Below are 24307 nucleotides of genomic sequence, written 5' to 3'. Positions count from 1 at the left end.
TCGCAGTGGGCAGCGCGTGACGTCTTCTCAAGGGCGTACGTTCGACCCTCTCCCCAGCCATTTCATTTTCTCTCCACGACGGTGAAACGCACAGCATAGCTTTTGCGAGGTAAGGCCGCATTTACAGTTTATTACCACCCAGGCTCCTTTGCGTCAACGTGAGAGTGTTTGTTTCCAGTTATTACTAATTATTGTTTTGCTACTCACACTTGAGACTGAAAGCGATGTTTGTGTAGTATGACTTGGGCGCTTTGGGAGTGAGTAAGCGGGATCGTGGTGGCGGACAGAGTTCAGCGTTGGCGCCAGATTCGGCCGTAAAGTTCGTGGAGGAGAAATATATCTGGACCCATTCACACGTAGCTGATACTTGAGGTATGTCCGGTATGGTCTAGTGGCTAGGATACCTGGCTTTCACACAGGAGGCCAGGGTTCGATTACTGGTACCGGAACGTCAATTTTCCAGGCTGAGATGAGAAATCTTCTCAGGGCCGTTTTTCGTCTTCGTGGTGTTGCTGCTCTGGGTTCCAAGTATAAGGTGAGAGAAAGTCAAGGAAAAGAGATACATGCTCACGTGATTGGCGGGGCCGTTTTTAAGGAAGAGGAGATGATTTTGCGGTTTTGGACTGCTGATGCGACAGTGTTGCGTGGCTCGTTAGCCCTGTGGGGTATAGCGTCGTGCTGGTAGCGAGAAGGTCATGGGTTCGATCCCTCCACAGGCCATCCCACTTTCTCCGCTAATAGGAAATGCAGTCTCCCGCGAGACTCTGCCACGTAGATTCCAAATGATCTGCACATCGAGCTACAAGTCTGAACGTTTCGCTCAGGGGTCGCCAACGGCCGGCTCCCTTTCGATTAATGAAGTTAAGCAGAGGTGGGCGTGGTTAGTGATTACATGGGTGATAGGCGGGATCTCTGCGTGCTCTTGGACCTTTCCCCTTTCACCCCCACTCTCCCCCTTTTGTATTACAGTGTTGATGTGCTATGATGCCTCCCACAGCAACTTAAATTACGTTAACGAACATAGGATCCAAAATTTAAAGAGGTTCTTTGCAAAAAGAGCGAAAGTAAAGTGCAGGAACGAATTTGGCAGTAACAGAACCGTACGAATCCACAGATAATTTCTCAAATATCGTAGATAACACTGTAGGGGAGCAGTGAGAATTGCGAAATTTGTAAATGAAAATTTAGCTTTTCGAATTGAAAAGAAAAGGTACTCTTGATTACCGTGTTTCTCGCAGCCGATTGTCGTACTGCTTCTGTCATATTGGCCCTACCGCCGAGCGGCAGCGAGCGGCAGTCGAGCAAAGTCGGGCCAAGTCGACACACGATGAAGGGGCCGCCCACTTAGCTGCAACGAGGCGAGAGACGAGCAGATACTACTTGTGCAGCGACACTTGGCAATTTCGAGGATCGCATGGTGTTGAACACACACTATTGCGCTACGCTAAAGTGACAGTCCTTTTGCGGTGGCCGGGAATCGAACCCGGATCAACTGCTTGGGAAGCAACCATGCTGACCGTTACACCACCACCGCTGCATTCCGCTGCACGCATCCTGTGTCGCGATCCGTTGCCGCCCCTGCTCCCACCAGAGGCCGAAGCGACCCTTCTGCAGGCGCCCTGCCCGCCAGCACACCCGAACGCGGGTCCACGCCGCTCCCAGGGCGATGCACTGTAACTAGACGCAGGACTGACTTCCGCTGAGAAGTCCACCCTTTCGTGTTCGGCATGGTGGGAAAAGAATTCCTGTGTGCTTCCCTGTCGCAGTGGGCAGCGCGTGACGTCTTCTCAAGGGCGTACGTTCGACCCTCTCCCCAGCCATTTCATTTTCTCTCCACGACGGTGAAACGCACAGCATAGCTTTTGCGAGGTAAGGCCGCATTTACAGTTTATTACCACCCAGGCTCCTTTGCGTCAACGTGAGAGTGTTTGTTTCCAGTTATTACTAATTATTGTTTTGCTACTCACACTTGAGACTGAAAGCGATGTTTGTGTAGTATGACTTGGGCGCTTTGGGAGTGAGTAAGCGGGATCGTGGTGGCGGACAGAGTTCAGCGTTGGCGCCAGATTCGGCCGTAAAGTTCGTGGAGGAGAAATATATCTGGACCCATTCACACGTAGCTGATACTTGAGGTATGTCCGGTATGGTCTAGTGGCTAGGATACCTGGCTTTCACACAGGAGGCCAGGGTTCGATTACTGGTACCGGAACGTCAATTTTCCAGGCTGAGATGAGAAATCTTCTCAGGGCCGTTTTTCGTCTTCGTGGTGTTGCTGCTCTGGGTTCCAAGTATAAGGTGAGAGAAAGTCAAGGAAAAGAGATACATGCTCACGTGATTGGCGGGGCCGTTTTTAAGGAAGAGGAGATGATTTTGCGGTTTTGGACTGCTGATGCGACAGTGTTGCGTGGCTCGTTAGCCCTGTGGGGTATAGCGTCGTGCTGGTAGCGAGAAGGTCATGGGTTCGATCCCTCCACAGGCCATCCCACTTTCTCCGCTAATAGGAAATGCAGTCTCCCGCGAGACTCTGCCACGTAGATTCCAAATGATCTGCACATCGAGCTACAAGTCTGAACGTTTCGCTCAGGGGTCGCCAACGGCCGGCTCCCTTTCGATTAATGAAGTTAAGCAGAGGTGGGCGTGGTTAGTGATTACATGGGTGATAGGCGGGATCTCTGCGTGCTCTTGGACCTTTCCCCTTTCACCCCCACTCTCCCCCTTTTGTATTACAGTGTTGATGTGCTATGATGCCTCCCACAGCAACTTAAATTACGTTAACGAACATAGGATCCAAAATTTAAAGAGGTTCTTTGCAAAAAGAGCGAAAGTAAAGTGCAGGAACGAATTTGGCAGTAACAGAACCGTACGAATCCACAGATAATTTCTCAAATATCGTAGATAACACTGTAGGGGAGCAGTGAGAATTGCGAAATTTGTAAATGAAAATTTAGCTTTTCGAATTGAAAAGAAAAGGTACTCTTGATTATCGTGTTTCTCGCAGCCGATTGTCGTACTGCTTCTGTCATATTGGCCCTACCGCCGAGCGGCAGCGAGCGGCAGTCGAGCAAAGTCGGGCCAAGTCGACACACGATGAAGGGGCCGCCCACTTAGCTGCAACGAGGCGAGAGACGAGCAGATACTACTTGTGCAGCGACACTTGGCAATTTCGAGGATCGCATGGTGTTGAACACACACTATTGCGCTACGCTAAAGTGACAGTCCTTTTGCGGTGGCCGGGAATCGAACCCGGATCAACTGCTTGGGAAGCAACCATGCTGACCGTTACACCACCACCGCTGCATTCCGCTGCACGCATCCTGTGTCGCGATCCGTTGCCGCCCCTGCTCCCACCAGAGGCCGAAGCGACCCTTCTGCAGGCGCCCTGCCCGCCAGCACACCCGAACGCGGGTCCACGCCGCTCCCAGGGCGATGCACTGTAACTAGACGCAGGACTGACTTCCGCTGAGAAGTCCACCCTTTCGTGTTCGGCATGGTGGGAAAAGAATTCCTGTGTGCTTCCCTGTCGCAGTGGGCAGCGCGTGACGTCTTCTCAAGGGCGTACGTTCGACCCTCTCCCCAGCCATTTCATTTTCTCTCCACGACGGTGAAACGCACAGCATAGCTTTTGCGAGGTAAGGCCGCATTTACAGTTTATTACCACCCAGGCTCCTTTGCGTCAACGTGAGAGTGTTTGTTTCCAGTTATTACTAATTATTGTTTTGCTACTCACACTTGAGACTGAAAGCGATGTTTGTGTAGTATGACTTGGGCGCTTTGGGAGTGAGTAAGCGGGATCGTGGTGGCGGACAGAGTTCAGCGTTGGCGCCAGATTCGGCCGTAAAGTTCGTGGAGGAGAAATATATCTGGACCCATTCACACGTAGCTGATACTTGAGGTATGTCCGGTATGGTCTAGTGGCTAGGATACCTGGCTTTCACACAGGAGGCCAGGGTTCGATTACTGGTACCGGAACGTCAATTTTCCAGGCTGAGATGAGAAATCTTCTCAGGGCCGTTTTTCGTCTTCGTGGTGTTGCTGCTCTGGGTTCCAAGTATAAGGTGAGAGAAAGTCAAGGAAAAGAGATACATGCTCACGTGATTGGCGGGGCCGTTTTTAAGGAAGAGGAGATGATTTTGCGGTTTTGGACTGCTGATGCGACAGTGTTGCGTGGCTCGTTAGCCCTGTGGGGTATAGCGTCGTGCTGGTAGCGAGAAGGTCATGGGTTCGATCCCTCCACAGGCCATCCCACTTTCTCCGCTAATAGGAAATGCAGTCTCCCGCGAGACTCTGCCACGTAGATTCCAAATGATCTGCACATCGAGCTACAAGTCTGAACGTTTCGCTCAGGGGTCGCCAACGGCCGGCTCCCTTTCGATTAATGAAGTTAAGCAGAGGTGGGCGTGGTTAGTGATTACATGGGTGATAGGCGGGATCTCTGCGTGCTCTTGGACCTTTCCCCTTTCACCCCCACTCTCCCCCTTTTGTATTACAGTGTTGATGTGCTATGATGCCTCCCACAGCAACTTAAATTACGTTAACGAACATAGGATCCAAAATTTAAAGAGGTTCTTTGCAAAAAGAGCGAAAGTAAAGTGCAGGAACGAATTTGGCAGTAACAGAACCGTACGAATCCACAGATAATTTCTCAAATATCGTAGATAACACTGTAGGGGAGCAGTGAGAATTGCGAAATTTGTAAATGAAAATTTAGCTTTTCGAATTGAAAAGAAAAGGTACTCTTGATTACCGTGTTTCTCGCAGCCGATTGTCGTACTGCTTCTGTCATATTGGCCCTACCGCCGAGCGGCAGCGAGCGGCAGTCGAGCCAAGTCGACACACGATGAAGGGGCCGCCCACTTAGCTGCAACGAGGCGAGAGACGAGCAGATACTACTTGTGCAGCGACACTTGGCAATTTCGAGGATCGCATGGTGTTGAACACACACTATTGCGCTACGCAAAAGTGACAGTCCTTTTGCGGTGGCCGGGAATCGAACCCGGATCAACTGCTTGGGAAGCAACCATGCTGACCGTTACACCACCACCGCTGCATTCCGCTGCACGCATCCTGTGTCGCGATCCGTTGCCGCCCCTGCTCCCACCAGAGGCCGAAGCGACCCTTCTGCAGGCGCCCTGCCCGCTAGCACACCCGAACGCGGGTCCACGCCGCTCCCAGGGCGATGCACTGTAACTAGACGCAGGACTGACTTCCGCTGAGAAGTCCACCCTTTCGTGTTCGGCATGGTGGGAAAAGAATTCCTGTGTGCTTCCCTGTTGCAGTGGGCAGCGCGTGACGTCTTCTCAAGGGCGTACGTTCGACCCTCTCCCCAGCCATTTCATTTTCTCTCCACGACGGTGAAACGCACAGCATAGCTTTTGCGAGGTAAGGCCGCATTTACAGTTTATTACCACCCAGGCTCCTTTGCGTCAACGTGAGAGTGTTTGTTTCCAGTTATTACTAATTATTGTTTTGCTACTCACACTTGAGACTGAAAGCGATGTTTGTGTAGTATGACTTGGGCGCTTTGGGAGTGAGTAAGCGGGATCGTGGTGGCGGACAGAGTTCAGCGTTGGCGCCAGATTCGGCCGTAAAGTTCGTGGAGGAGAAATATATCTGGACCCATTCACACGTAGCTGATACTTGAGGTATGTCCGGTATGGTCTAGTGGCTAGGATACCTGGCTTTCACACAGGAGGCCAGGGTTCGATTACTGGTACCGGAACGTCAATTTTCCAGGCTGAGATGAGAAATCTTCTCAGGGCCGTTTTTCGTCTTCGTGGTGTTGCTGCTCTGGGTTCCAAGTATAAGGTGAGAGAAAGTCAAGGAAAAGAGATACATGCTCACGTGATTGGCGGGGCCGTTTTTAAGGAAGAGGAGATGATTTTGCGGTTTTGGACTGCTGATGCGACAGTGTTGCGTGGCTCGTTAGCCCTGTGGGGTATAGCGTCGTGCTGGTAACGAGAAGGTCATGGGTTCGATCCCTCCACAGGCCATCCCACTTTCTCCGCTAATAGGAAATGCAGTCTCCCGCGAGACTCTGCCACGTAGATTCCAAATGATCTGCACATCGAGCTACAAGTCTGAACGTTTCGCTCAGGGGTCGCCAACGGCCGGCTCCCTTTCGATTAATGAAGTTAAGCAGAGGTGGGCGTGGTTAGTGATTACATGGGTGATAGGCGGGATCTCTGCGTGCTATTGGACCTTTCCCCTTTCACCCCCACTCTCCCCCTTTTGTGTTACAGTGTTGATGTGCTATGATGCCTCCCACAGCAACTTAAATTACGTTAACGAACATAGGATCCAAAATTTAAAGAGGTTCTTTGCAAAAAGAGCGAAAGTAAAGTGCAGGAACGAATTTGGCAGTAACAGAACCGTACGAATCCACAGATAATTTCTCAAATATCGTAGATAACACTGTAGGGGAGCAGTGAGAATTGGGAAATTTGTAAATGAAAATTTAGCTTTTCGAATTGAAAAGGAAAGGTACTCTTGATTACCGTGTTTCTCGCAGCCGATTGTCGTACTGCTTCTGTCATATTGGCCCTACCGCCGAGCGGCAGCGAGCGGCAGTCGAGCCAAGTCGACACACGATGAAGGGGCCGCCCACTTAGCTGCAACGAGGCGAGAGACGAGCAGATACTACTTGTGCAGCGACACTTGGCAATTTCGAGGATCGCATGGTGTTGAACACACACTATTGCGCTACGCAAAAGTGACAGTCCTTTTGCGGTGGCCGGGAATCGAACCCGGATCAACTGCGTGGGAAGCAACCATGCTGACCGTTACACCACCACCGCTGCGTTCCGCTGCACGCATCCTGTGTCGCGATCCGTTGCCGCCCCTGCTCCCACCAGAGGCCGAAGCGACCCTTCTGCAGGCGCCCTGCCCGCCAGCACACCCGAACGCGGGTCCACGCCGCTCCCAGGGCGATGCACTGTAACTAGACGCAGGACTGACTTCCGCTGAGAAGTCCACCCTTTCGTGTTCGGCATGGTGGGAAAAGAATTCCTGTGTGCTTCCCTGTCGCAGTGGGCAGCGCGTGACGTCTTCTCAAGGGCGTACGTTCGACCCTCTCCCCAGCCATTTCATTTTCTCTCCACGACGGTGAAACGCACAGCATAGCTTTTGCGAGGTAAGGCCGCATTTACAGTTTATTACCACCCAGGCTCCTTTGCGTCAACGTGAGAGTGTTTGTTTCCAGTTATTACTAATTATTGTTTTGCTACTCACACTTGAGACTGAAAGCGATGTTTGTGTAGTATGACTTGGGCGCTTTGGGAGTGAGTAAGCGGGATCGTGGTGGCGGACAGAGTTCAGCGTTGGCGCCAGATTCGGCCGTAAAGTTCGTGGAGGAGAAATATATCTGGACCCATTCACACGTAGCTGATACTTGAGGTATGTCCGGTATGGTCTAGTGGCTAGGATACCTGGCTTTCACACAGGAGGCCAGGGTTCGATTACTGGTACCGGAACGTCAATTTTCCAGGCTGAGATGAGAAATCTTCTCAGGGCCGTTTTTCGTCTTCGTGGTGTTGCTGCTCTGGGTTCCAAGTATAAGGTGAGAGAAAGTCAAGGAAAAGAGATACATGCTCACGTGATTGGCGGGGCCGTTTTTAAGGAAGAGGAGATGATTTTGCGGTTTTGGACTGCTGATGCGACAGTGTTGCGTGGCTCGTTAGCCCTGTGGGGTATAGCGTCGTGCTGGTAGCGAGAAGGTCATGGGTTCGATCCCTCCACAGGCCATCCCACTTTCTCCGCTAATAGGAAATGCAGTCTCCCGCGAGACTCTGCCACGTAGATTCCAAATGATCTGCACATCGAGCTACAAGTCTGAACGTTTCGCTCAGGGGTCGCCAACGGCCGGCTCCCTTTCGATTAATGAAGTTAAGCAGAGGTGGGCGTGGTTAGTGATTACATGGGTGATAGGCGGGATCTCTGCGTGCTCTTGGACCTTTCCCCTTTCACCCCCACTCTCCCCCTTTTGTATTACAGTGTTGATGTGCTATGATGCCTCCCACAGCAACTTAAATTACGTTAACGAACATAGGATCCAAAATTTAAAGAGGTTCTTTGCAAAAAGAGCGAAAGTAAAGTGCAGGAACGAATTTGGCAGTAACAGAACCGTACGAATCCACAGATAATTTCTCAAATATCGTAGATAACACTGTAGGGGAGCAGTGAGAATTGCGAAATTTGTAAATAAAAATTTAGCTTTTCGAATTGAAAAGAAAAGGTACTCTTGATTACCGTGTTTCTCGCAGCCGATTGTCGTACTGCTTCTGTCATATTGGCCCTACCGCCGAGCGGCAGCGAGCGGCAGTCGAGCAAAGTCGGGCCAAGTCGACACACGATGAAGGGGCCGCCCACTTAGCTGCAACGAGGCGAGAGACGAGCAGATACTACTTGTGCAGCGACACTTGGCAATTTCGAGGATCGCATGGTGTTGAACACACACTATTGCGCTACGCAAAAGTGACAGTCCTTTTGCGGTGGCCGGGAATCGAACCCGGATCAACTGCTTGGGAAGCAACCATGCTGACCGTTACACCACCACCGCTGCATTCCGCTGCACGCATCCTGTGTCGCGATCCGTTGCCGCCCCTGCTCCCACCAGAGGCCGAAGCGACCCTTCTGCAGGCGCCCTGCCCGCCAGCACACCCGAACGCGGGTCCACGCCGCTCCCAGGGCGATGCACTGTAACTAGACGCAGGACTGACTTCCGCTGAGAAGTCCACCCTTTCGTGTTCGGCATGGTGGGAAAAGAATTCCTGTGTGCTTCCCTGTCGCAGTGGGCAGCGCGTGACGTCTTCTCAAGGGCGTACGTTCGACCCTCTCCCCAGCCATTTCATTTTCTCTCCACGACGGTGAAACGCACAGCATAGCTTTTGCGAGGTAAGGCCGCATTTACAGTTTATTACCACCCAGGCTCCTTTGCGTCAACGTGAGAGTGTTTGTTTCCAGTTATTACTAATTATTGTTTTGCTACTCACACTTGAGACTGAAAGCGATGTTTGTGTAGTATGACTTGGGCGCTTTGGGAGTGAGTAAGCGGGATCGTGGTGGCGGACAGAGTTCAGCGTTGGCGCCAGATTCGGCCGTAAAGTTCGTGGAGGAGAAATATATCTGGACCCATTCACACGTAGCTGATACTTGAGGTATGTCCGGTATGGTCTAGTGGCTAGGATACCTGGCTTTCACACAGGAGGCCAGGGTTCGATTACTGGTACCGGAACGTCAATTTTCCAGGCTGAGATGAGAAATCTTCTCAGGGCCGTTTTTCGTCTTCGTGGTGTTGCTGCTCTGGGTTCCAAGTATAAGGTGAGAGAAAGTCAAGGAAAAGAGATACATGCTCACGTGATTGGCGGGGCCGTTTTTAAGGAAGAGGAGATGATTTTGCGGTTTTGGACTGCTGATGCGACAGTGTTGCGTGGCTCGTTAGCCCTGTGGGGTATAGCGTCGTGCTGGTAGCGAGAAGGTCATGGGTTCGATCCCTCCACAGGCCATCCCACTTTCTCCGCTAATAGGAAATGCAGTCTCCCGCGAGACTCTGCCACGTAGATTCCAAATGATCTGCACATCGAGCTACAAGTCTGAACGTTTCGCTCAGGGGTCGCCAACGGCCGGCTCCCTTTCGATTAATGAAGTTAAGCAGAGGTGGGCGTGGTTAGTGATTACATGGGTGATAGGCGGGATCTCTGCGTGCTCTTGGACCTTTCCCCTTTCACCCCCACTCTCCCCCTTTTGTATTACAGTGTTGATGTGCTATGATGCCTCCCACAGCAACTTAAATTACGTTAACGAACATAGGATCCAAAATTTAAAGAGGTTCTTTGCAAAAAGAGCGAAAGTAAAGTGCAGGAACGAATTTGGCAGTAACAGAACCGTACGAATCCACAGATAATTTCTCAAATATCGTAGATAACACTGTAGGGGAGCAGTGAGAATTGCGAAATTTGTAAATGAAAATTTAGCTTTTCGAATTGAAAAGAAAAGGTACTCTTGATTACCGTGTTTCTCGCAGCCGATTGTCGTACTGCTTCTGTCATATTGGCCCTACCGCCGAGCGGCAGCGAGCGGCAGTCGAGCAAAGTCGGGCCAAGTCGACACACGATGAAGGGGCCGCCCACTTAGCTGCAACGAGGCGAGAGACGAGCAGATACTACTTGTGCAGCGACACTTGGCAATTTCGAGGATCGCATGGTGTTGAACACACACTATTGCGCTACGCAAAAGTGACAGTCCTTTTGCGGTGGCCGGGAATCGAACCCGGATCAACTGCTTGGGAAGCAACCATGCTGACCGTTACACCACCACCGCTGCATTCCGCTGCACGCATCCTGTGTCGCGATCCGTTGCCGCCCCTGCTCCCACCAGAGGCCGAAGCGACCCTTCTGCAGGCGCCCTGCCCGCTAGCACACCCGAACGCGGGTCCACGCCGCTCCCAGGGCGATGCACTGTAACTAGACGCAGGACTGACTTCCGCTGAGAAGTCCACCCTTTCGTGTTCGGCATGGTGGGAAAAGAATTCCTGTGTGCTTCCCTGTTGCAGTGGGCAGCGCGTGACGTCTTCTCAAGGGCGTACGTTCGACCCTCTCCCCAGCCATTTCATTTTCTCTCCACGACGGTGAAACGCACAGCATAGCTTTTGCGAGGTAAGGCCGCATTTACAGTTTATTACCACCCAGGCTCCTTTGCGTCAACGTGAGAGTGTTTGTTTCCAGTTATTACTAATTATTGTTTTGCTACTCACACTTGAGACTGAAAGCGATGTTTGTGTAGTATGACTTGGGCGCTTTGGGAGTGAGTAAGCGGGATCGTGGTGGCGGACAGAGTTCAGCGTTGGCGCCAGATTCGGCCGTAAAGTTCGTGGAGGAGAAATATATCTGGACCCATTCACACGTAGCTGATACTTGAGGTATGTCCGGTATGGTCTAGTGGCTAGGATACCTGGCTTTCACACAGGAGGCCAGGGTTCGATTACTGGTACCGGAACGTCAATTTTCCAGGCTGAGATGAGAAATCTTCTCAGGGCCGTTTTTCGTCTTCGTGGTGTTGCTGCTCTGGGTTCCAAGTATAAGGTGAGAGAAAGTCAAGGAAAAGAGATACATGCTCACGTGATTGGCGGGGCCGTTTTTAAGGAAGAGGAGATGATTTTGCGGTTTTGGACTGCTGATGCGACAGTGTTGCGTGGCTCGTTAGCCCTGTGGGGTATAGCGTCGTGCTGGTAACGAGAAGGTCATGGGTTCGATCCCTCCACAGGCCATCCCACTTTCTCCGCTAATAGGAAATGCAGTCTCCCGCGAGACTCTGCCACGTAGATTCCAAATGATCTGCACATCGAGCTACAAGTCTGAACGTTTCGCTCAGGGGTCGCCAACGGCCGGCTCCCTTTCGATTAATGAAGTTAAGCAGAGGTGGGCGTGGTTAGTGATTACATGGGTGATAGGCGGGATCTCTGCGTGCTATTGGACCTTTCCCCTTTCACCCCCACTCTCCCCCTTTTGTGTTACAGTGTTGATGTGCTATGATGCCTCCCACAGCAACTTAAATTACGTTAACGAACATAGGATCCAAAATTTAAAGAGGTTCTTTGCAAAAAGAGCGAAAGTAAAGTGCAGGAACGAATTTGGCAGTAACAGAACCGTACGAATCCACAGATAATTTCTCAAATATCGTAGATAACACTGTAGGGGAGCAGTGAGAATTGGGAAATTTGTAAATGAAAATTTAGCTTTTCGAATTGAAAAGGAAAGGTACTCTTGATTACCGTGTTTCTCGCAGCCGATTGTCGTACTGCTTCTGTCATATTGGCCCTACCGCCGAGCGGCAGCGAGCGGCAGTCGAGCCAAGTCGACACACGATGAAGGGGCCGCCCACTTAGCTGCAACGAGGCGAGAGACGAGCAGATACTACTTGTGCAGCGACACTTGGCAATTTCGAGGATCGCATGGTGTTGAACACACACTATTGCGCTACGCAAAAGTGACAGTCCTTTTGCGGTGGCCGGGAATCGAACCCGGATCAACTGCGTGGGAAGCAACCATGCTGACCGTTACACCACCACCGCTGCGTTCCGCTGCACGCATCCTGTGTCGCGATCCGTTGCCGCCCCTGCTCCCACCAGAGGCCGAAGCGACCCTTCTGCAGGCGCCCTGCCCGCCAGCACACCCGAACGCGGGTCCACGCCGCTCCCAGGGCGATGCACTGTAACTAGACGCAGGACTGACTTCCGCTGAGAAGTCCACCCTTTCGTGTTCGGCATGGTGGGAAAAGAATTCCTGTGTGCTTCCCTGTCGCAGTGGGCAGCGCGTGACGTCTTCTCAAGGGCGTACGTTCGACCCTCTCCCCAGCCATTTCATTTTCTCTCCACGACGGTGAAACGCACAGCATAGCTTTTGCGAGGTAAGGCCGCATTTACAGTTTATTACCACCCAGGCTCCTTTGCGTCAACGTGAGAGTGTTTGTTTCCAGTTATTACTAATTATTGTTTTGCTACTCACACTTGAGACTGAAAGCGATGTTTGTGTAGTATGACTTGGGCGCTTTGGGAGTGAGTAAGCGGGATCGTGGTGGCGGACAGAGTTCAGCGTTGGCGCCAGATTCGGCCGTAAAGTTCGTGGAGGAGAAATATATCTGGACCCATTCACACGTAGCTGATACTTGAGGTATGTCCGGTATGGTCTAGTGGCTAGGATACCTGGCTTTCACACAGGAGGCCAGGGTTCGATTACTGGTACCGGAACGTCAATTTTCCAGGCTGAGATGAGAAATCTTCTCAGGGCCGTTTTTCGTCTTCGTGGTGTTGCTGCTCTGGGTTCCAAGTATAAGGTGAGAGAAAGTCAAGGAAAAGAGATACATGCTCACGTGATTGGCGGGGCCGTTTTTAAGGAAGAGGAGATGATTTTGCGGTTTTGGACTGCTGATGCGACAGTGTTGCGTGGCTCGTTAGCCCTGTGGGGTATAGCGTCGTGCTGGTAACGAGAAGGTCATGGGTTCGATCCCTCCACAGGCCATCCCACTTTCTCCGCTAATAGGAAATGCAGTCTCCCGCGAGACTCTGCCACGTAGATTCCAAATGATCTGCACATCGAGCTACAAGTCTGAACGTTTCGCTCAGGGGTCGCCAACGGCCGGCTCCCTTTCGATTAATGAAGTTAAGCAGAGGTGGGCGTGGTTAGTGATTACATGGGTGATAGGCGGGATCTCTGCGTGCTATTGGACCTTTCCCCTTTCACCCCCACTCTCCCCCTTTTGTGTTACAGTGTTGATGTGCTATGATGCCTCCCACAGCAACTTAAATTACGTTAACGAACATAGGATCCAAAATTTAAAGAGGTTCTTTGCAAAAAGAGCGAAAGTAAAGTGCAGGAACGAATTTGGCAGTAACAGAACCGTACGAATCCACAGATAATTTCTCAAATATCGTAGATAACACTGTAGGGGAGCAGTGAGAATTGGGAAATTTGTAAATGAAAATTTAGCTTTTCGAATTGAAAAGGAAAGGTACTCTTGATTACCGTGTTTCTCGCAGCCGATTGTCGTACTGCTTCTGTCATATTGGCCCTACCGCCGAGCGGCAGCGAGCGGCAGTCGAGCCAAGTCGACACACGATGAAGGGGCCGCCCACTTAGCTGCAACGAGGCGAGAGACGAGCAGATACTACTTGTGCAGCGACACTTGGCAATTTCGAGGATCGCATGGTGTTGAACACACACTATTGCGCTACGCAAAAGTGACAGTCCTTTTGCGGTGGCCGGGAATCGAACCCGGATCAACTGCGTGGGAAGCAACCATGCTGACCGTTACACCACCACCGCTGCATTCCGCTGCACGCATCCTGTGTCGCGATCCGTTGCCGCCCCTGCTCCCACCAGAGGCCGAAGCGACCCTTCTGCAGGCGCCCTGCCCGCCAGCACACCCGAACGCGGGTCCACGCCGCTCCCAGGGCGATGCACTGTAACTAGACGCAGGACTGACTTCCGCTGAGAAGTCCACCCTTTCGTGTTCGGCATGGTGGGAAAAGAATTCCTGTGTGCTTCCCTGTCGCAGTGGGCAGCGCGTGACGTCTTCTCAAGGGCGTACGTTCGACCCTCTCCCCAGCCATTTCATTTTCTCTCCACGACGGTGAAACGCACAGCATAGCTTTTGCGAGGTAAGGCCGCATTTACAGTTTATTACCACCCAGGCTCCTTTGCGTCAACGTGAGAGTGTTTGTTTCCAGTTATTACTAATTATTGTTTTGCTACTCACACTTGAGACTGAAAGCGATGTTTGTGTAGTATGACTTGGGCGCTTTTGGAGTGAGTAAGCGGGATCGTGGTGGCGGACAGAGTTCAGCGTTGGCGCCAGATTCGGCCGTAAAGTTCGTGGAGGAGAAATATATCTGGACCCATTCACACGTAGCTGATACTTGAGGTATGTCCGGTATGGTCTAGTGGCTAGGATACCTGGCTTTCACACAGGAGGCCAGGGTTCGATTACTGGTACCGGAACGTCAATTTTCCAGGCTGAGATGAGAAATCTTCTCAGGGCCGTTTTTCGTCTTCGTGGTGTTGCTGCTCTGGGTTCCAAGTATAAGGTGAGAGAAAGTCAAGGAAAAGAGATACATGCTCACGTGATTGGCGGGGCCGTTTTTAAGGAAGAGGAGATGATTTTGCGGTTTTGGACTGCTGATGCGACAGTGTTGCGTGGCTCGTTAGCCCTGTGGGGTATAGCGTCGTGCTGGTAGCGAGAAGGTCATGGGTTCGATCCCTCCACAGGCCATCCCACTTTCTCCGCTAATAGGAAATGCAGTCTCCCGCGAGACTCTGCCACGTAGATTCCAAATGATCTGCACATCGAGCTACAAGTCTGAACGTTTCGCTCAGGGGTCGCCAACGGCCGGCTCCCTTTCGATTAATGAAGTTAAGCAGAGGTGGGCGTGGTTAGTGATTACATGGGTGATAGGCGGGATCTCTGCGTGCTCTTGGACCTTTCCCCTTTCACCCCCACTCTCCCCCTTTTGTATTACAGTGTTGATGTGCTATGATGCCTCCCACAGCAACTTAAATTACGTTAACGAACATAGGATCCAAAATTTAAAGAGGTTCTTTGCAAAAAGAGCGAAAGTAAAGTGCAGGAACGAATTTGGCAGTAACAGAACCGTACGAATCCACAGATAATTTCTCAAATATCGTAGATAACACTGTAGGGGAGCAGTGAGAATTGCGAAATTTGTAAATGAAAATTTAGCTTTTCGAATTGAAAAGAAAAGGTACTCTTGATTACCGTGTTTCTCGCAGCCGATTGTCGTACTGCTTCTGTCATATTGGCCCTACCGCCGAGCGGCAGCGAGCGGCAGTCGAGCAAAGTCGGGCCAAGTCGACACACGATGAAGGGGCCGCCCACTTAGCTGCAACGAGGCGAGAGACGAGCAGATACTACTTGTGCAGCGACACTTGGCAATTTCGAGGATCGCATGGTGTTGAACACACACTATTGCGCTACGCTAAAGTGACAGTCCTTTTGCGGTGGCCGGGAATCGAACCCGGATCAACTGCTTGGGAAGCAACCATGCTGACCGTTACACCACCACCGCTGCATTCCGCTGCACGCATCCTGTGTCGCGATCCGTTGCCGCCCCTGCTCCCACCAGAGGCCGAAGCGACCCTTCTGCAGGCGCCCTGCCCGCCAGCACACCCGAACGCGGGTCCACGCCGCTCCCAGGGCGATGCACTGTAACTAGACGCAGGACTGACTTCCGCTGAGAAGTCCACCCTTTCGTGTTCGGCATGGTGGGAAAAGAATTCCTGTGTGCTTCCCTGTCGCAGTGGGCAGCGCGTGACGTCTTCTCAAGGGCGTACGTTCGACCCTCTCCCCAGCCATTTCATTTTCTCTCCACGACGGTGAAACGCACAGCATAGCTTTTGCGAGGTAAGGCCGCATTTACAGTTTATTACCACCCAGGCTCCTTTGCGTCAACGTGAGAGTGTTTGTTTCCAGTTATTACTAATTATTGTTTTGCTACTCACACTTGAGACTGAAAGCGATGTTTGTGTAGTATGACTTGGGCGCTTTGGGAGTGAGTAAGCGGGATCGTGGTGGCGGACAGAGTTCAGCGTTGGCGCCAGATTCGGCCGTAAAGTTCGTGGAGGAGAAATATATCTGGACCCATTCACACGTAGCTGATACTTGAGGTATGTCCGGTATGGTCTAGTGGCTAGGATACCTGGCTTTCACACAGGAGGCCAGGGTTCGATTACTGGTACCGGAACGTCAATTTTCCAGGCTGAGATGAGAAATCTTCTCAGGGCCGTTTTTCGTCTTCGTGGTGTTGCTGCTCTGGGTTCCAAGTATAAGGTGAGAGAAAGTCAAGGAAAAGAGATACATGCTCACGTGATTGGCGGGGCCGTTTTTAAGGAAGAGGAGATGATTTTGCGGTTTTGGACTGCTGATGCGACAGTGTTGCGTGGCTCGTTAGCCCTGTGGGGTATAGCGTCGTGCTGGTAGCGAGAAGGTCATGGGTTCGATCCCTCCACAGGCCATCCCACTTTCTCCGCTAATAGGAAATGCAGTCTCCCGCGAGACTCTGCCACGTAGATTCCAAATGATCTGCACATCGAGCTACAAGTCTGAACGTTTCGCTCAGGGGTCGCCAACGGCCGGCTCCCTTTCGATTAATGAAGTTAAGCAGAGGTGGGCGTGGTTAGTGATTACATGGGTGATAGGCGGGATCTCTGCGTGCTATTGGACCTTTCCCCTTTCACCCCCACTCTCCCCCTTTTGTGTTACAGTGTTGATGTGCTATGATGCCTCCCACAGCAACTTAAATTACGTTAACGAACATAGGATCCAAAATTTAAAGAGGTTCTTTGCAAAAAGAGCGAAAGTAAAGTGCAGGAACGAATTTGGCAGTAACAGAACCGTACGAATCCACAGATAATTTCTCAAATATCGTAGATAACACTGTAGGGGAGCAGTGAGAATTGGGAAATTTGTAAATGAAAATTTAGCTTTTCGAATTGAAAAGGAAAGGTACTCTTGATTACCGTGTTTCTCGCAGCCGATTGTCGTACTGCTTCTGTCATATTGGCCCTACCGCCGAGCGGCAGCGAGCGGCAGTCGACACACGATGAAGGGGCCGCCCACTTAGCTGCAACGAGGCGAGAGACGAGCAGATACTACTTGTGCAGCGACACTTGGCAATTTCGAGGATCGCATGGTGTTGAACACACACTATTGCGCTACGCAAAAGTGACAGTCCTTTTGCGGTGGCCGGGAATCGAACCCGGATCAACTGCTTGGGAAGCAACCATGCTGACCGTTACACCACCACCGCTGCATTCCGCTGCACGCATCCTGTGTCGCGATCCGTTGCCGCCCCTGCTCCCACCAGAGGCCGAAGCGACCCTGCTGCAGGCGCCCTGCCCGCCAGCACACCCGAACGCGGGTCCACGCCGCTCCCAGGGCGATGCACTGTAACTAGACGCAGGACTGACTTCCGCTGAGAAGTCCACCCTTTCGTGTTCGGCATGGTGGGAAAAGAATTCCTGTGTGCTTCCCTGTCGCAGTGGGCAGCGCGTGACGTCTTCTCAAGGGCGTACGTTCGACCCTCTCCCCAGCCATTTCATTTTCTCTCCACGACGGTGAAACGCACAGCATAGCTTTTGCGAGGTAAGGCCGCATTTACAGTTTATTACCACCCAGGCTCCTTTGCGTCAACGTGAGAGTGTTTGTTTCCAGTTATTACTAATTATTGTTTTGCTACTCACACTTGAGACTGAAAGCGATGTTTGTGTAGTATGACTTGGGCGCTTTGGGAGTGAGTAAGCGGGATCGTGGTGGCGGACAGAGTTCAGCGTTGGCGCATGATTCGGCCGTAAAGTTCGTGGAGGAGAAATATATCTGGACCCATTCACACGTAGCTGATACTTGAGGTATGTCCGGTATGGTCTAGTGGCTAGGATACCTGGCTTTCACACAGGAGGCCAGGGTTCGATTACTGGTACCGGAACGTCAATTTTCCAGGCTGAGATGAGAAATCTTCTCAGGGCCGTTTTTCGTCTTCGTGGTGTTGCTGCTCTGGGTTCCAAGTATAAGGTGAGAGAAAGTCAAGGAAAAGAGATACATGCTCACGTGATTGGCGGGGCCGTTTTTAAGGAAGAGGAGATGATTTTGCGGTTTTGGACTGCTGATGCGACAGTGTTGCGTGGCTCGTTAGCCCTGTGGGGTATAGCGTCGTGCTGGTAGCGAGAAGGTCATGGGTTCGATCCCTCCACAGGCCATCCCACTTTCTCCGCTAATAGGAAATGCAGTCTCCCGCGAGACTCTGCCACGTAGATTCCAAATGATCTGCACATCGAGCTACAAGTCTGAACGTTTCGCTCAGGGGTCGCCAACGGCCGGCTCCCTTTCGATTAATGAAGTTAAGCAGAGGTGGGCGTGGTTAGTGATTACATGGGTGATAGGCGGGATCTCTGCGTGCTATTGGACCTTTCCCCTTTCACCCCCACTCTCCCCCTTTTGTGTTACAGTGTTGATGTGCTATGATGCCTCCCACAGCAACTTAAATTACGTTAACGAACATAGGATCCAAAATTTAAAGAGGTTCTTTGCAAAAAGAGCGAAAGTAAAGTGCAGGAACGAATTTGGCAGTAACAGAACCGTACGAATCCACAGATAATTTCTCAAATATCGTAGATAACACTGTAGGGGAGCAGTGAGAATTGGGAAATTTGTAAATGAAAATTTAGCTTTTCGAATTGAAAAGGAAAGGTACTCTTGATTACCGTGTTTCTCGCAGCCGATTGTCGTACTGCTTCTGTCATATTGGCCCTACCGCCGAGCGGCAGCGAGCGGCAGTCGAGCCAAGTCGACACACGATGAAGGGGCCGCCCACTTAGCTGCAACGAGGCGAGAGACGAGCAGATACTACTTGTGCAGCGACACTTGGCAATTTCGAGGATCGCATGGTGTTGAACACACACTATTGCGCTACGCAAAAGTGACAGTCCTTTTGCGGTGGCCGGGAATCGAACCCGGATCAACTGCTTGGGAAGCAACCATGCTGACCGTTACACCACCACCGCTGCATTCCGCTGCACGCATCCTGTGTCGCGATCCGTTGCCGCCCCTGCTCCCACCAGAGGCCGAAGCGACCCTTCTGCAGGCGCCCTGCCCGCCAGCACACCCGAACGCGGGTCCACGCCGCTCCCAGGGCGATGCACTGTAACTAGACGCAGGACTGACTTCCGCTGAGAAGTCCACCCTTTCGTGTTCGGCATGGTGGGAAAAGAATTCCTGTGTGCTTCCCTGTTGCAGTGGGCAGCGCGTGACGTCTTCTCAAGGGCGTACGTTCGACCCTCTCCCCAGCCATTTCATTTTCTCTCCACGACGGTGAAACGCACAGCATAGCTTTTGCGAGGTAAGGCCGCATTTACAGTTTATTACCACCCAGGCTCCTTTGCGTCAACGTGAGAGTGTTTGTTTCCAGTTATTACTAATTATTGTTTTGCTACTCACACTTGAGACTGAAAGCGATGTTTGTGTAGTATGACTTGGGCGCTTTGGGAGTGAGTAAGCGGGATCGTGGTGGCGGACAGAGTTCAGCGTTGGCGCCAGATTCGGCCGTAAAGTTCGTGGAGGAGAAATATATCTGGACCCATTCACACGTAGCTGATACTTGAGGTATGTCCGGTATGGTCTAGTGGCTAGGATACCTGGCTTTCACACAGGAGGCCAGGGTTCGATTACTGGTACCGGAACGTCAATTTTCCAGGCTGAGATGAGAAATCTTCTCAGGGCCGTTTTTCGTCTTCGTGGTGTTGCTGCTCTGGGTTCCAAGTATAAGGTGAGAGAAAGTCAAGGAAAAGAGATACATGCTCACGTGATTGGCGGGGCCGTTTTTAAGGAAGAGGAGATGATTTTGCGGTTTTGGACTGCTGATGCGACAGTGTTGCGTGGCTCGTTAGCCCTGTGGGGTATAGCGTCGTGCTGGTAGCGAGAAGGTCATGGGTTCGATCCCTCCACAGGCCATCCCACTTTCTCCGCTAATAGGAAATGCAGTCTCCCGCGAGACTCTGCCACGTAGATTCCAAATGATCTGCACATCGAGCTACAAGTCTGAACGTTTCGCTCAGGGGTCGCCAACGGCCGGCTCCCTTTCGATTAATGAAGTTAAGCAGAGGTGGGCGTGGTTAGTGATTACATGGGTGATAGGCGGGATCTCTGCGTGCTATTGGACCTTTCCCCTTTCACCCCCACTCTCCCCCTTTTGTGTTACAGTGTTGATGTGCTATGATGCCTCCCACAGCAACTTAAATTACGTTAACGAACATAGGATCCAAAATTTAAAGAGGTTCTTTGCAAAAAGAGCGAAAGTAAAGTGCAGGAACGAATTTGGCAGTAACAGAACCGTACGAATCCACAGATAATTTCTCAAATATCGTAGATAACACTGTAGGGGAGCAGTGAGAATTGGGAAATTTGTAAATGAAAATTTAGCTTTTCGAATTGAAAAGGAAAGGTACTCTTGATTACCGTGTTTCTCGCAGCCGATTGTCGTACTGCTTCTGTCATATTGGCCCTACCGCCGAGCGGCAGCGAGCGGCAGTCGACACACGATGAAGGGGCCGCCCACTTAGCTGCAACGAGGCGAGAGACGAGCAGATACTACTTGTGCAGCGACACTTGGCAATTTCGAGGATCGCATGGTGTTGAACACACACTATTGCGCTACGCAAAAGTGACAGTCCTTTTGCGGTGGCCGGGAATCGAACCCGGATCAACTGCTTGGGAAGCAACCATGCTGACCGTTACACCACCACCGCTGCATTCCGCTGCACGCATCCTGTGTCGCGATCCGTTGCCGCCCCTGCTCCCACCAGAGGCCGAAGCGACCCTGCTGCAGGCGCCCTGCCCGCCAGCACACCCGAACGCGGGTCCACGCCGCTCCCAGGGCGATGCACTGTAACTAGACGCAGGACTGACTTCCGCTGAGAAGTCCACCCTTTCGTGTTCGGCATGGTGGGAAAAGAATTCCTGTGTGCTTCCCTGTCGCAGTGGGCAGCGCGTGACGTCTTCTCAAGGGCGTACGTTCGACCCTCTCCCCAGCCATTTCATTTTCTCTCCACGACGGTGAAACGCACAGCATAGCTTTTGCGAGGTAAGGCCGCATTTACAGTTTATTACCACCCAGGCTCCTTTGCGTCAACGTGAGAGTGTTTGTTTCCAGTTATTACTAATTATTGTTTTGCTACTCACACTTGAGACTGAAAGCGATGTTTGTGTAGTATGACTTGGGCGCTTTGGGAGTGAGTAAGCGGGATCGTGGTGGCGGACAGAGTTCAGCGTTGGCGCCAGATTCGGCCGTAAAGTTCGTGGAGGAGAAATATATCTGGACCCATTCACACGTAGCTGATACTTGAGGTATGTCCGGTATGGTCTAGTGGCTAGGATACCTGGCTTTCACACAGGAGGCCAGGGTTCGATTACTGGTACCGGAACGTCAATTTTCCAGGCTGAGATGAGAAATCTTCTCAGGGCCGTTTTTCGTCTTCGTGGTGTTGCTGCTCTGGGTTCCAAGTATAAGGTGAGAGAAAGTCAAGGAAAAGAGATACATGCTCACGTGATTGGCGGGGCCGTTTTTAAGGAAGAGGAGATGATTTTGCGGTTTTGGACTGCTGATGCGACAGTGTTGCGTGGCTCGTTAGCCCTGTGGGGTATAGCGTCGTGCTGGTAGCGAGAAGGTCATGGGTTCGATCCCTCCACAGGCCATCCCACTTTCTCCGCTAATAGGAAATGCAGTCTCCCGCGAGACTCTGCCACGTAGATTCCAAATGATCTGCACATCGAGCTACAAGTCTGAACGTTTCGCTCAGGGGTCGCCAACGGCCGGCTCCCTTTCGATTAATGAAGTTAAGCAGAGGTGGGCGTGGTTAGTGATTACATGGGTGATAGGCGGGATCTCTGCGTGCTATTGGACCTTTCCCCTTTCACCCCCACTCTCCCCCTTTTGTGTTACAGTGTTGATGTGCTATGATGCCTCCCACAGCAACTTAAATTACGTTAACGAACATAGGATCCAAAATTTAAAGAGGTTCTTTGCAAAAAGAGCGAAAGTAAAGTGCAGGAACGAATTTGGCAGTAACAGAACCGTACGAATCCACAGATAATTTCTCAAATATCGTAGATAACACTGTAGGGGAGCAGTGAGAATTGGGAAATTTGTAAATGAAAATTTAGCTTTTCGAATTGAAAAGGAAAGGTACTCTTGATTACCGTGTTTCTCGCAGCCGATTGTCGTACTGCTTCTGTCATATTGGCCCTACCGCCGAGCGGCAGCGAGCGGCAGTCGACACACGATGAAGGGGCCGCCCACTTAGCTGCAACGAGGCGAGAGACGAGCAGATACTACTTGTGCAGCGACACTTGGCAATTTCGAGGATCGCATGGTGTTGAACACACACTATTGCGCTACGCAAAAGTGACAGTCCTTTTGCGGTGGCCGAGAATCGAACCCGGATCAACTGCTTGGGAAGCAACCATGCTGACCGTTACACCACCACCGCTGCATTCCGCTGCACGCATCCTGTGTCGCGATCCGTTGCCGCCCCTGCTCCCACCAGAGGCCGAAGCGACCCTGCTGCAGGCGCCCTGCCCGCCAGCACACCCGAACGCGGGTCCACGCCGCTCCCAGGGCGATGCACTGTAACTAGACGCAGGACTGACTTCCGCTGAGAAGTCCACCCTTTCGTGTTCGGCATGGTGGGAAAAGAATTCCTGTGTGCTTCCCTGTCGCAGTGGGCAGCGCGTGACGTCTTCTCAAGGGCGTACGTTCGACCCTCTCCCCAGCCATTTCATTTTCTCTCCACGACGGTGAAACGCACAGCATAGCTTTTGCGAGGTAAGGCCGCATTTACAGTTTATTACCACCCAGGCTCCTTTGCGTCAACGTGAGAGTGTTTGTTTCCAGTTATTACTAATTATTGTTTTGCTACTCACACTTGAGACTGAAAGCGATGTTTGTGTAGTATGACTTGGGCGCTTTGGGAGTGAGTAAGCGGGATCGTGGTGGCGGACAGAGTTCAGCGTTGGCGCCAGATTCGGCCGTAAAGTTCGTGGAGGAGAAATATATCTGGACCCATTCACACGTAGCTGATACTTGAGGTATGTCCGGTATGGTCTAGTGGCTAGGATACCTGGCTTTCACACAGGAGGCCAGGGTTCGATTACTGGTACCGGAACGTCAATTTTCCAGGCTGAGATGAGAAATCTTCTCAGGGCCGTTTTTCGTCTTCGTGGTGTTGCTGCTCTGGGTTCCAAGTATAAGGTGAGAGAAAGTCAAGGAAAAGAGATACATGCTCACGTGATTGGCGGGGCCGTTTTTAAGGAAGAGGAGATGATTTTGCGGTTTTGGACTGCTGATGCGACAGTGTTGCGTGGCTCGTTAGCCCTGTGGGGTATAGCGTCGTGCTGGTAGCGAGAAGGTCATGGGTTCGATCCCTCCACAGGCCATCCCACTTTCTCCGCTAATAGGAAATGCAGTCTCCCGCGAGACTCTGCCACGTAGATTCCAAATGATCTGCACATCGAGCTACAAGTCTGAACGTTTCGCTCAGGGGTCGCCAACGGCCGGCTCCCTTTCGATTAATGAAGTTAAGCAGAGGTGGGCGTGGTTAGTGATTACATGGGTGATAGGCGGGATCTCTGCGTGCTATTGGACCTTTCCCCTTTCACCCCCACTCTCCCCCTTTTGTGTTACAGTGTTGATGTGCTATGATGCCTCCCACAGCAACTTAAATTACGTTAACGAACATAGGATCCAAAATTTAAAGAGGTTCTTTGCAAAAAGAGCGAAAGTAAAGTGCAGGAACGAATTTGGCAGTAACAGAACCGTACGAATCCACAGATAATTTCTCAAATATCGTAGATAACACTGTAGGGGAGCAGTGAGAATTGGGAAATTTGTAAATGAAAATTTAGCTTTTCGAATTGAAAAGGAAAGGTACTCTTGATTACCGTGTTTCTCGCAGCCGATTGTCGTACTGCTTCTGTCATATTGGCCCTACCGCCGAGCGGCAGCGAGCGGCAGTCGAGCCAAGTCGACACACGATGAAGGGGCCGCCCACTTAGCTGCAACGAGGCGAGAGACGAGCAGATACTACTTGTGCAGCGACACTTGGCAATTTCGAGGATCGCATGGTGTTGAACACACACTATTGCGCTACGCAAAAGTGACAGTCCTTTTGCGGTGGCCGGGAATCGAACCCGGATCAACTGCTTGGGAAGCAACCATGCTGACCGTTACACCACCACCGCTGCATTCCGCTGC

At 51.6% G+C, this 24307-nt stretch overlaps 14 non-coding genes across 14 annotated transcripts; all 14 read right to left on the bottom strand.

Moving 5' to 3' along the window:
- Window positions 1-1462: 1462 nt before the first annotated feature.
- On the bottom strand, window positions 1463-1534 carry Trnag-ccc (transfer RNA glycine (anticodon CCC)). Its single transcript has one exon. It is a non-coding gene; the product is annotated as a tRNA-Gly (tRNA).
- Window positions 1535-3222: 1688 nt separating this feature from the next.
- Window positions 3223-3294, bottom strand: Trnag-ccc (transfer RNA glycine (anticodon CCC)). The gene has a single exon. It is a non-coding gene; the product is annotated as a tRNA-Gly (tRNA).
- A 1678-nt stretch (window positions 3295-4972) lies between these two features.
- Window positions 4973-5044, bottom strand: Trnag-ccc (transfer RNA glycine (anticodon CCC)). The gene has a single exon. It is a non-coding gene; the product is annotated as a tRNA-Gly (tRNA).
- Window positions 5045-6722: 1678 nt separating this feature from the next.
- On the bottom strand, window positions 6723-6794 carry Trnag-ccc (transfer RNA glycine (anticodon CCC)). Its single transcript has one exon. It is a non-coding gene; the product is annotated as a tRNA-Gly (tRNA).
- A 1688-nt stretch (window positions 6795-8482) lies between these two features.
- On the bottom strand, window positions 8483-8554 carry Trnag-ccc (transfer RNA glycine (anticodon CCC)). The gene has a single exon. It is a non-coding gene; the product is annotated as a tRNA-Gly (tRNA).
- Window positions 8555-10242: 1688 nt separating this feature from the next.
- Trnag-ccc (transfer RNA glycine (anticodon CCC)) lies at window positions 10243-10314 on the bottom strand. The gene has a single exon. It is a non-coding gene; the product is annotated as a tRNA-Gly (tRNA).
- A 1678-nt stretch (window positions 10315-11992) lies between these two features.
- On the bottom strand, window positions 11993-12064 carry Trnag-ccc (transfer RNA glycine (anticodon CCC)). The gene has a single exon. It is a non-coding gene; the product is annotated as a tRNA-Gly (tRNA).
- Window positions 12065-13742: 1678 nt separating this feature from the next.
- On the bottom strand, window positions 13743-13814 carry Trnag-ccc (transfer RNA glycine (anticodon CCC)). Its single transcript has one exon. It is a non-coding gene; the product is annotated as a tRNA-Gly (tRNA).
- Window positions 13815-15502: 1688 nt separating this feature from the next.
- Window positions 15503-15574, bottom strand: Trnag-ccc (transfer RNA glycine (anticodon CCC)). The gene has a single exon. It is a non-coding gene; the product is annotated as a tRNA-Gly (tRNA).
- A 1668-nt stretch (window positions 15575-17242) lies between these two features.
- Window positions 17243-17314, bottom strand: Trnag-ccc (transfer RNA glycine (anticodon CCC)). Its single transcript has one exon. It is a non-coding gene; the product is annotated as a tRNA-Gly (tRNA).
- A 1678-nt stretch (window positions 17315-18992) lies between these two features.
- Trnag-ccc (transfer RNA glycine (anticodon CCC)) lies at window positions 18993-19064 on the bottom strand. The gene has a single exon. It is a non-coding gene; the product is annotated as a tRNA-Gly (tRNA).
- Window positions 19065-20732: 1668 nt separating this feature from the next.
- On the bottom strand, window positions 20733-20804 carry Trnag-ccc (transfer RNA glycine (anticodon CCC)). The gene has a single exon. It is a non-coding gene; the product is annotated as a tRNA-Gly (tRNA).
- Window positions 20805-22472: 1668 nt separating this feature from the next.
- Window positions 22473-22544, bottom strand: Trnag-ccc (transfer RNA glycine (anticodon CCC)). Its single transcript has one exon. It is a non-coding gene; the product is annotated as a tRNA-Gly (tRNA).
- Window positions 22545-24222: 1678 nt separating this feature from the next.
- Window positions 24223-24294, bottom strand: Trnag-ccc (transfer RNA glycine (anticodon CCC)). Its single transcript has one exon. It is a non-coding gene; the product is annotated as a tRNA-Gly (tRNA).
- Between the last annotated feature and the right edge of the window lie 13 nt (window positions 24295-24307).

This window comes from Schistocerca gregaria, chromosome 8, assembly GCF_023897955.1.
Source record: "Schistocerca gregaria isolate iqSchGreg1 chromosome 8, iqSchGreg1.2, whole genome shotgun sequence".
In the NCBI taxonomy this organism is placed as follows: domain Eukaryota; kingdom Metazoa; phylum Arthropoda; class Insecta; order Orthoptera; family Acrididae; genus Schistocerca; species Schistocerca gregaria.
This window is presented reverse-complemented; position numbering and strand designations above follow the sequence as displayed.